At 27.3% G+C, this 11,116-nt stretch overlaps 1 non-coding gene across 1 annotated transcript; it reads right to left on the bottom strand.

Annotated features, from left to right (window-relative positions):
- Positions 1-904: 904 nt before the first annotated feature.
- LOC125839833 (U6 spliceosomal RNA) lies at positions 905-1,010 on the bottom strand. The gene has a single exon (XR_007443702.1). It is a non-coding gene; the product is annotated as a U6 spliceosomal RNA (small nuclear RNA).
- Between the last annotated feature and the right edge of the window lie 10,106 nt (positions 1,011-11,116).

Here is an 11,116-nt window from a genome sequence, read left to right on the forward strand (position 1 = left end):
AAGTATCGATACTCAAGACTTCAACTCGAATTCGTTAGGTTTGATTTGGAGACATTAACAACCACCCAAAAGAAACCGACATTCAACAATGCTACTTTGACCTTTTAACTTGGGTCGTTTGATCGGTGGGATAAGGGTAATAGTTTTATTATAAAATATGTGATTATATTAGTTCGTGTTTGATTGTGAATATTAATTTGTCCTAGAATTATTTTATCTTATATAGAAGATTAAGAACTGATCTCACTAGATATCTCAACTCATTGAATTATCTTTGTCTATACAAACCTTACATTTTAATTCTAGTAACTTTTGGTCGAATTTGTATATATAGTGAAATATTCATTAAGTAAATATAAGATTTTAAAAGTAATAAATCAAATAAATTATGATAGAATTCTAAACTGGAATCATAATATTCAAATTTTACATCTGTCTATATGATTATTATCATCTAAAACTTCTTCTAATGAAATGCTCACCCAATTTAACTAAAAATTATATTTATTTCATTATGGCCATATGATATGGAATGACTATTCCTTGTTTTTTTTTGTGTGTGAATTTTTTCTCTTTTTTCTATTATACAAGTTGAACTTTTGTAAAGTGAGCTGATGTAATTCTTAAAATGGGATCTTAGGTTTCTTTTTAGCCCTCCAGTCAAAAAAGAAAAAAAATATATCATTCTCTTTTGCTTTAATGTTTTCTAGTCTTAAAAGAAAAAAAAAATGTAAGATGAATTTATTTCTTTATGATATTGGTAGTTTGTAAATGTTTTGGCAAAAAGAAAAAGAAACCTTTATTATTACTTTTTTGCGCAAAAAATTGGAGGCAAGGGATTGAACTCTCACCAACAAAGTGAAAAGTTTAAATTGTCAGTCAATCGAGCTATTAAAATTTTTCTAAAAAAATAACTCATTTCTCGATTCAAGGATGTCATTTTTGCGCATGAGTCATCATGCGTATATTCTTTGTATCATTCCAATTATATTGGATGTCCACAAAGGAACAAAGGCTAGGTTTGGTTAATCAGAACCCTAATAAATATTTACTATCAGGAGGTCAATAGCTTTTTCTTCAATCCTTTCTTTTTGAATCAAAAAAATTATTATATATATTATTACTTATAAATTCAGTAACTAAATTTTATAAACTTCACATTCTGACTCGGTCTTTCGCTTAAAATGGCACAAATGAATAAGTAGTAGATGCAACAACAGTAAAACTTGGACCAAGATGTCTTTGGTAGAAAATTGCTACTACTTCACAAGCTTAGATTGTTTTTAAGAAACGAAAAAAATCATGAAAATAAAGAGATATAAATTGTCTATTAAATTTGTTTTAGTTAAGGTCAAGTCAAAGAAGGACAAAGAGACAGGTTGTGAAAATGAAATGTAAAGAGAGAAGGGCACACAAGAAAAATTGTTAGGTGAACAAAAACAAACTTAATGTTTTTCCATGCTTTTATCTCTCCACTATTATACTACTGGTTTTGATTTGACATTTTGTCTCCTTCTCCTAACAATTGGTTTTTTTTTTTCAACAACCAATTGCTTATGTAATATTTCTCATTTTTCATTTTTATCTTTTATTTTATATTATATTTAGTCTTTACTAATCTCTTTTTATTTTTCACTCGATGTTCGGTACCCATATTGGAGTCTAACTAAATCTAAATTCGCGCTGACAAGTTTCACATTGGGGAGAGGGGGTAAAGTGCTCCTTGACAAACACGATTTCATAGACAGAAAATTTAAACCCGAGACATTTGATTAAGGATATGAAGTATTTCACGACCTTGTTGGTAAGGAGGCAATGAAGAAGCCTTTACTAATCTAAACTATGAAGGTAGTTATGATTATCATGTCCTAATGTGAATTTCAGCTTTTGGTGGGCTAACCTTTTGAGTTATTCAATAAATAAAAATAACTATTATAAGGTAAAATATTTTTTTACTTGAAGTTTTTTAACTTTTTAAAATTTAATAACATGCTGAATATTGTGTTTTCTGAATTCTTAGTATTAAATTAAGGACTTGTTTAGTAATTTTATTTAAAAGAAGTTTTCTAAAACTTATGCACATCACGATACTTTTACCCCTATAAATCACCTTGATATATTTTTATTAATCCTAAATAAAAGATTTTAGTATTCAACTTTAAATTCGAGAAAAAGTTGATTATAACTTTTACCTTTATAATTTCCAACATGTATATTTATATTTGTTTCGTTATGTTTGGTATTAGGTGCCTACCATACAAAATCAACATTTTAGAATTAGGAATCTCTCAAAATGGACCAATTAATATTTTATCTTTTAAATGAGGGGACCAAAAATAAAATATTGGTGATACATCAGACAAATATTTAGCAAACTAGAAAATGTGGGCACTTCATTATTGACAAAAATAAATAAATCTTGATTTATGATGTGATTAATTAAAAGATAGCATCCCATGAAGAAGGCAATCCACCATGCAAAAGGGCTTTTGTCTCCTTAATATATATAAAGATCTTTAATATTATTTGTATAACAAATAAAGATAATTTGATAATATAAAAATCCATTTCTCTAATGTGTATATATAACTTAACTAACAACTTCTTTGCACATATATAAAATTAGTTTTGAGAGAAGTATAGGAAAGTATGCCTGAGTCTTCTAAAATAAGTAGTTGATTCGATTTAACTAGATTCATCCTAAAGAAATTTATTAGCTATCTACCGCAAGTCTTTCTTCATTTAAACCTCACCCTTTACTTTAAAAGTTACATCATTCTAAGGTGCTGCTAAATGGATGAATCTTATCAACATACATAAATAATAAATCACCATTTGAATCGTAAAATTAAAAAAACTAATGTTGTCATAAAATTTTGTATCGCCTAAATTCACTAAGTGAATAGTTCATGATGATCTCTGCTTCTTGTTATTGTTATTTGAACAAGTAAAATTCTGATAAAACATCGATTATGATTTATGAGCAACTAGTTGGTGTGACTTCAAAATGTCGAAACCGTGTGCATGGTTGAAAGTGACAATTCCACAAAGAAATGTTACAAGTTAAAATGTATTATTATGTGCTCGAATGTCTTAAAACTAATTGCTTCTTTTTTTCTTGCCTTCAAAATTTGAATGAATGTGACATTTAACAATGTAAAAAGGGGGCCCTAAAATTAGTAATGGAAACATAATTCATTCAATTCAATTATGTCCGGTCGAGTTAATATTTTATTAATTTATTCACACAACTCATTCTAACGTAGACATTTAGATCATTTAAAAGTTGGACTGATATGTAAGTTTAAATTGATCAATGAGAAATATTACTATAATAACGATAATAATATATCCAGTGAAATCTCATTAAGCATGGTCAATTTTATTTTTATTTTTTTGTTTAATACGTTATATAAAGGGCAGAAATCACTAACTACCTATTCATCAATTTAGTCCATTATTTGATGTAACTAAATTCAATTCAACCCGCTCATTTGACGCCCCTAATAAAAACTTGTGTGGAGTTTCTCACGCAATAAATGCGGAATCAATTATCATTATTCATTTTCCTTTCGTTGTTTTTCTTGTCTGGTTTGTCGTGTTAAAGAAAATAATGTATAATAGGGCAACTCAAAGTACCACACGTAAACTATTGGAAGGTTTTGATAATTTTTTACAAATTATATGAACTTTTTTCATATTTCTGAGAAAAGTAGAATTAAAATAAATAAATTTAAATCAATATGATTTAAAATCATGATAATCAAGTCCAAACGGGCCTATGAACACTTGAATTTGACAATTTTTTTCTTGAATAAATCAAAGAAAATATTGAAGAAAGTCAAGTGACAAAAGTATACTTTTTGCACTTTTCAATTAAATAAAATAATAATTATCATACAAAAAAATTATCACAGAAAGGAAAGGAGAACTCGTTTTCTCCTTCTTTTTTTTTTAATAAATAAATGCTAAATTAGATAAGAATTTAATTGGATATGTGAGCAAGTAGGATATTTTTCAGTTATCTATGCAAAAATATAATAGTAATAAGATTTTGGGTTTATTTTTCTGGTAGAACATATGCTTATCTAGAAAGCTTGCTTTTAGAAGTGGTCTTTCACCTTCTTTTTATTAAGATTTTTTTCTCAATATATTGATACGTGAGCAGATTGAATGAACATATATTTTTATGAATATCATAAATATTTTTTGCCCCTTATTTTTTTTCCCACTAGGCTTGAATTATGTCTCTCGAACAATCTTAGTACATAGAACGCAATATGATTTTAAGTGATTCACAAAAGTTATCTTTTGTATCGCGTTAAGAGTTAAGAGAAATGATATAGATAAGATTATTGGGTTACTCGCCTTTTTCAATAGAAGGTTATGAAAAAGTAGAGGTTATTTCGAGTTTTGTTAATAAAAGCTAAATAATGTAAATATATCCTTTTAATTATGGTAATATTACGAAAGCTAAAAATAATGAATTCAATTAAAGCTGGTCAAATCCAATTCTTTGAATTATTCATTATGTGTCTAATTAATAACAATGAATTCAATTTTGTGTATTATCTCTCCAATAATATATAAATGTCAAAATAAGGCTACAGAATTTCACTCGAAATATCACATGCAAAAGAATATTCTAAAATCCAGCCAGGCAAATTAAATTAAACATGGTAAACATTGAAGCTATTTTGTCTCTCTAATCAAATGATTAATTTTTCCAATTAACGGGTTGTCACTTGTCACCTTTAATCTTTAGTTGTTTTGTTAATTATCTACCTAAATAAGGGCCCATCTAATGACCTAATCCCGCATTAACTCTTATGTCATTAGTCTTGTAAGATGATTAATGTTTTTAACCATAATCAATCATTTGGGAACTCTATTTTGTCTTCTTATTTACTCCCTCCATCCCTATTTAGTTGTCCATATTTCCTCGTTTAGTTGTCCCTATTTAGTTGTCCATTTTGACAAATCAAGAAAGGACAACAATTTTTTTCCTATTATACCCTTATTTAAATAAAATTGTCATAAATAAAGTAAATAAACTTATGAACTTCCCAACATTGATTAGTTATCTTGAGTGAATTTATTTTAGAATTGTAAATTGTACTACAAGGGTAAAATTGTAACTTCACTATGCTAATCATTGTTGCCTTAATCTGTGTGTCATTTCTAAAGTGGACAACTAAATAGGGACGGAGAGAGTACTAATTAAGTAATTACTTCTTAATTCTACTTCTAGTTCCTTTATATGCTACTCCCTCTGTCCCTAATTACTTATCCACTTTTCCTTTTAGAGTTGTCCCTAATTACTTGTTCATTTTGACAAATCAAGAAAAAACAATTTTTTTTACCTATTATACCCTCAATTAAATGACTAATTATTTTGAAAAATGTAGAACTTTTCATCCACTTCATAATAATAGGAGTAAAATGGTAAACTCACTATGTCATTAATTGTTTTCTTAATAGGTGTGTCAATTCAAAAGTGAACAAGTAATTAGGGACAGGTGGAATACATTGGCTCTACTAGGTAAATAATTTACTCCACTAATTATTTTCTTGTTCCTTCTTGAAATTCAATTTTGAGACTAATATTTTGATCTAAACTTAATTATAGCTTTGACCAAAAGTAAAAAATTAAAGCGACTAAAAGATTTAAGGCATAATACATAAATGTGCCCTTTAACTTGGCTCAACTGACATCTATGCCCTTTAACTTTGGTGTGCACAAGTAGACACTTAAATTTGTATACTATTAAACAAATAGATACATTCGTCTTACGTGATGTTCTACATGACAATTTTATGTCCTATGTGGCGTCCTACTGCCACGTAGAACGTGTGTGTCTGTTTGTTCAATTTTATACAAGTTAAAGTGACTATTTGTGTCCACTCAAAGTTGGTGGACATAGATGTAACATAAAACCAAGTTAAAGGGCATATTTACTTATTATAGATTTGAATATGAGCTAACTTGCCTCTTAAGCTATCTAGTCTAGGTTGTGTATCAGTCGAGTCGGTTTGATTTTGAAGATTATCGATTTATAGATATGCTAAACTATTAAAGAACTATTATGATATCGGTTAATTAATCGATTATCAATTATTGATCGTTAACAATTTTTTTATCGATTTAACGAGTTAAGATTTCACAAAAAAAAATCATTAGAAACCACTTATAGAAAATGTGACAAACGAAATCTATTAGGATATTTCAGAAATTATCAAGTGATTTGCGCTTGAAAATCAAGTTCCATCAAATTGAATTAATATTTTGAGGTTGAGGTCTTTTATTCTCATTCTTCTTATTTTATATAGTTTCTAATTCTTTTGGTCTTCGTTATCATTATTGAACCAATAAATCAATAGAACTATCAATTTTGATTTGATTTTGAATCGCCTAATCTAATCACATTAATTTGTGATTCTCCTTTAAGACGAGTTAGAATATTTAAAACCAACTAATAATTATTACAATACAAAAATTAGAAACTTAAATGCACGTCCTTCAAGCATTATATTGTTCTTTGTAAGAGTGTCAACTCAAAACTTTAGAATTTGTTAAGATATATAATAAGGGCTTCACAATATGATACAATTTTGAATACACCTCATATATTCTACAATTATATAGTCCATGTTACAGAAAGTGGCATATATATATATATATATATATTCTTACTGTTATACAAATGACTCACATATAATTTCTATCGTTACAAAAGGAGCTCACATATAGCTTTTATCTAAAGGAAGTGAAAAAAACAGTTTCAAATTTATTTTGACTTTAAATTTTTAAAAAGTCATGTAAAGGTATATATATGATCCTTCTAGCAAAGTTTAAGGTATATTTTAATTTTTTTCATACATAAATTATTTTTTGACTTCTTTGATTATCATTATTTGAGTTTCTTATTCTTTTTTTTTCTTTCATTCTTTAGTGTAAAAAAAATTAAAACTAATTTTTTGGCGGCTATGTTGTAATTTAGTTTTTATATTTGTAAAAAAAAAATGGAGCCTCTATGATAAATTTTACAAGAAATTAGTGAAACATAAATAAATTTGACCATCAAAATAATAAATTTAAATTAGTATGAAACAAAAAAGTAAAAAAAATAAAATATGTGTGAGGAGGATCAAATGTACCTCATATGGATTATATTTTTCTTTCAAGAAAAAAATTTAAAAATTAAATTTAAATTATTTTTTTTACTTTCGTTAGAGGAAAAGAGTATATGTGAGCCATTTGTATAAGAGTAGAGGTATATATGAGTCATCTCTTTTTATAACAAGGGATATATCAGCTTTAAATAGCAAAGTTGAGGGATATATCATGCAATTTTCCCTTATTAAAATAATAAATACAATTTTTTACATATTTATTTTTATTTATACATTTTAGAAAGAAGATAAACATCTAAATTTTTATTACATACAAATTATTTACTTTAAAATTATTTTTAAATTATTTTAAATTTATTTAGTTAGATGGAGTTCTATTTGGGTAGGATTTTCATGATATAAGAGGCTTACATATTTTAAAAATAGAGATAATATCATTATATTTAAGGGTTTCGAAGGATAAAAATATTTTACCAAATTATCGATTTTATTAAGTAACTTGTGTTCATTTTCTATTTAGGAGTTTCAAAATATACATATTTCGAAATACTTTTATTCTCTTTTTAAATCAAAGATGTGTGAATAAATAATTTCAACAAAAATATTTATCTTCTTTTAAAAAATTAATAAAAAATGAAGTACATAAAAACTTTTTATTCATAATTTTAAATATTTAGTATAATTAGCGCTAAAAATATCCCTTCTCCATTAACAATAGTATATTTTTTTAAAAAAAATTGTTGAAATATTTTTGCATTTAAATGATAGATGGAGTTATATTGTCGGTAATTTAATTTATTTATGACAGTGTACTTCTTATAGCTTTCATGAATCCACACTAGAAATAAGAAAGGTCATAACTCACAATTAATAACATTCCTTATAATAGGGTAGGAATATAGTAGATAGTATATAATTTAAGTTTCTTCTCCCCCATTATTGAGCTTGTCATTTTGTACATGCCCCTACTAATATTATTCACAAAGTACTAGTATGAAAAGAAAAAAGATGAAATTTGTTCCTGTTCAGTGTTTGATATTTATATTAGAGTTCGATCCGATTAAAATTAGATTTGCGCCGGAAAGTCCTACATTGAGAGGCAAAATATTTCCTAACAAAGGTGATTCCGTATCCAAAAAGACTCAAACCCGAGACCTAAATTTGTATTTACTTGATCAGTATGTTCTTTTGAATAAACAGTAACATGAATACTTTGTTCAACTTGTTTCTGGCAAACATTAATTATAGGGGTTTTTATATTGACATTATAAAATATATGTAACAAACCAACTATAAATATAGGTACCAAATCTACTATATAATACATTAAATTAGAACGAATTTAAAGAACCTCTATATTATTTGATAATAAAATTTCAAGTTAAATCACAAATATATATAAGAAGTACACTGTCATGAATAAATTAAATTTTAAGTTAAATTTGGTTGTAATGGAGAGAGAAGTCAATTCGATGATTTGAATGGTTGTATTGGTTATCCAATGAAATCAAAATATCACGTAACATCTCATGAACTAATTATATATCTGAATTTACATCAAACGCATTATAAACAGAAAAAAGAAAAGGAAAATACGTCATTTCCTATGTTTATTTAATTGATCTCTCCTTGTCAATATATAGTTGAAGGCAAAACATTATCCACAAGTTCAATCTCATACTATTTCTAAGAAAGTGACAACTACTTTTCGAAGAGACTGAATCAAATTATCAATCTCCTAGCCACCCCCAACAAAAACCAACCAAGAAAGTGAAAAGTAAAATTATAATAATAATAATAATAATAAGGCTAAATAAATATTTCATCTTCTTAAACATGTGAGTAAATTATATTTGAAATTTTAGTTTGAAAGGGTACGAGTCATTAAATTTGCATTCTAAATAATTTATTTTGGTACTCAATTTGAATCATTTAGACTCCAAACCTCCAACTTGTCATTTACTCTGTTGCAAGTCTTTTTGATCAAAAGTATATCATTCTTAAATAACATATAGGGATAAGGGTCTGAAAAATATCCCAACTTTGGTCGGATTTGTTGTTGCGATACTAAACTTTCATGAGGACCTATTACCTCCCTAGACTATTTAGTACCATTTTTTTACCCCCTGAACTATTTAATAGTGTATTTTAAAGGTATATATGTGCCCACGTGGACACATTACGATTTATAATTTTGAATTACTTTTTATGTTCACGTGGGCAAATATATATGTTTAAAATACGGTATTAAATAGTCTAGGGAGGTAATAGGTCCTCATGAAAGTTTAGTATCGCAACATCAAATTCGACCAAAATTGAGGTATTTTTCAGACCCTTATCCCTAACATATACCATGACACCCTTGAATTTGTCGCGTCTATACGTTCATATTCAAGGCAAACAAAAGCAGCCTGAGTGTTGATCTCGGTGCAACTCATCACAACTAGAAAGTTATTCGAGTCTCATCTCATTGTTCTTATTCAGATCTTGATTTCATCGTACATGTACTTACGCCCTAGTGTACACCATAGGTACACCTCTGGTCTCTAAGCTATTTCATAGAATTTGTGTTGGGACTTTACTGTAAGTCTTTTATGGGTCTATGAAGATCATATATAAGTCTTTTTTTCCTTCTTTATGTATTTCTTTACTAATCTCCTTACGAGATGAATGATTTCTATGATTGAACATCCCGCCATGAATTTGAGTTGGTTCTCAACAATACACATGCCCATCTTTACCCTTATATCCACCACCCTATCCTAAATCTTCATTGTGTGATTTAGCAACTTGATAATCCTATATAATTGTTGTAATTATGATATCACCCTTGTTCTTATATAATGAAATTATAATACTACATTTCCATTCTCATGCATTTTTGTCGTCTTGAAAAATGATATGCAACAATTCATTCAATCAGTACCCTACAGGTGCTCTTTCAAAATTCCATCGAGATCTTGTCTAGTCTGATCTCCCCATCTTTACGCATCCTACGAATATCATTCTTAGCCTTCTCAACCCTTATACGCTGACAATACCTAATTATGACGCCTCTTTGGATGCTCCAAATCATCAAGCACTCAATTTTTTGGGCTCGCGTAGTTAATTTAATGAAGATATTTAAATACATATTCTGCTTTATTAAATCTTATTAGAGATATGTAACAATAGTATAAATTTCATTTAGATACTCGAATTACAACCATGTTCAAATTGAGCACCTGAGTACCATGATAAAATATTTCTATTAGACAATTTCGATGCATAATTTGGAAGAAAAAATATATATATATTCTTTAACATTCATTACGTAAATAAGTTAATCACACATAATATGTGTCTTCCTAATTCAGTTATATATAAACCTTAACATCAATTGGAACATGTATGAGGTTTAACAACTTACTGAGGTTAATATGTATAATTAAATGAGATAATATATTTTGAGTGATTAATTTTATCCCCGTAATGAATGCTTGACAACATACACAAAAGTTTTAAAAAATTTGAGTCAAATGTATTTAATAATACTTTATCATATGTACAAATATATTTTAGAATATGATCAATAAAAATATATCTTAAAATTAATATAGTATAACTCTCGATAACTAAAGTATTACTCTATTAGAAAGAGATTAGATGATTGGGTGAAATTAGAGTAGAAAAAAGTAAGTCAACTATATGAAGAAACAGAATGATGGGCATTTTCGTAAATCGAAACCTACGACGACAACATATGTTGCTCCGCACAGCTTCACTCTCTTCAGTCTATCTTCATTAGCCCTGAAATTGCTTTCTTCGTTTTTCGAGGATCAATAGTATTTTTATTTATCTTTTAATATAGTAATTTTTTAATTTTGAATCTAATAATTAATTACGAGGGTTATATAATTATAATAGAATCTTTTTGAATTAATATTGTCAGAATTATGAAATATTATTTAATTGAAAAAGAATATTTTTGAGATATAATGAT

This window comes from Solanum verrucosum, unplaced genomic scaffold (assembly GCF_900185275.1).
Source record: "Solanum verrucosum unplaced genomic scaffold, falcon-dt-bn FXZP01000175.1, whole genome shotgun sequence".
NCBI lineage: Eukaryota > Viridiplantae > Streptophyta > Magnoliopsida > Solanales > Solanaceae > Solanum > Solanum verrucosum.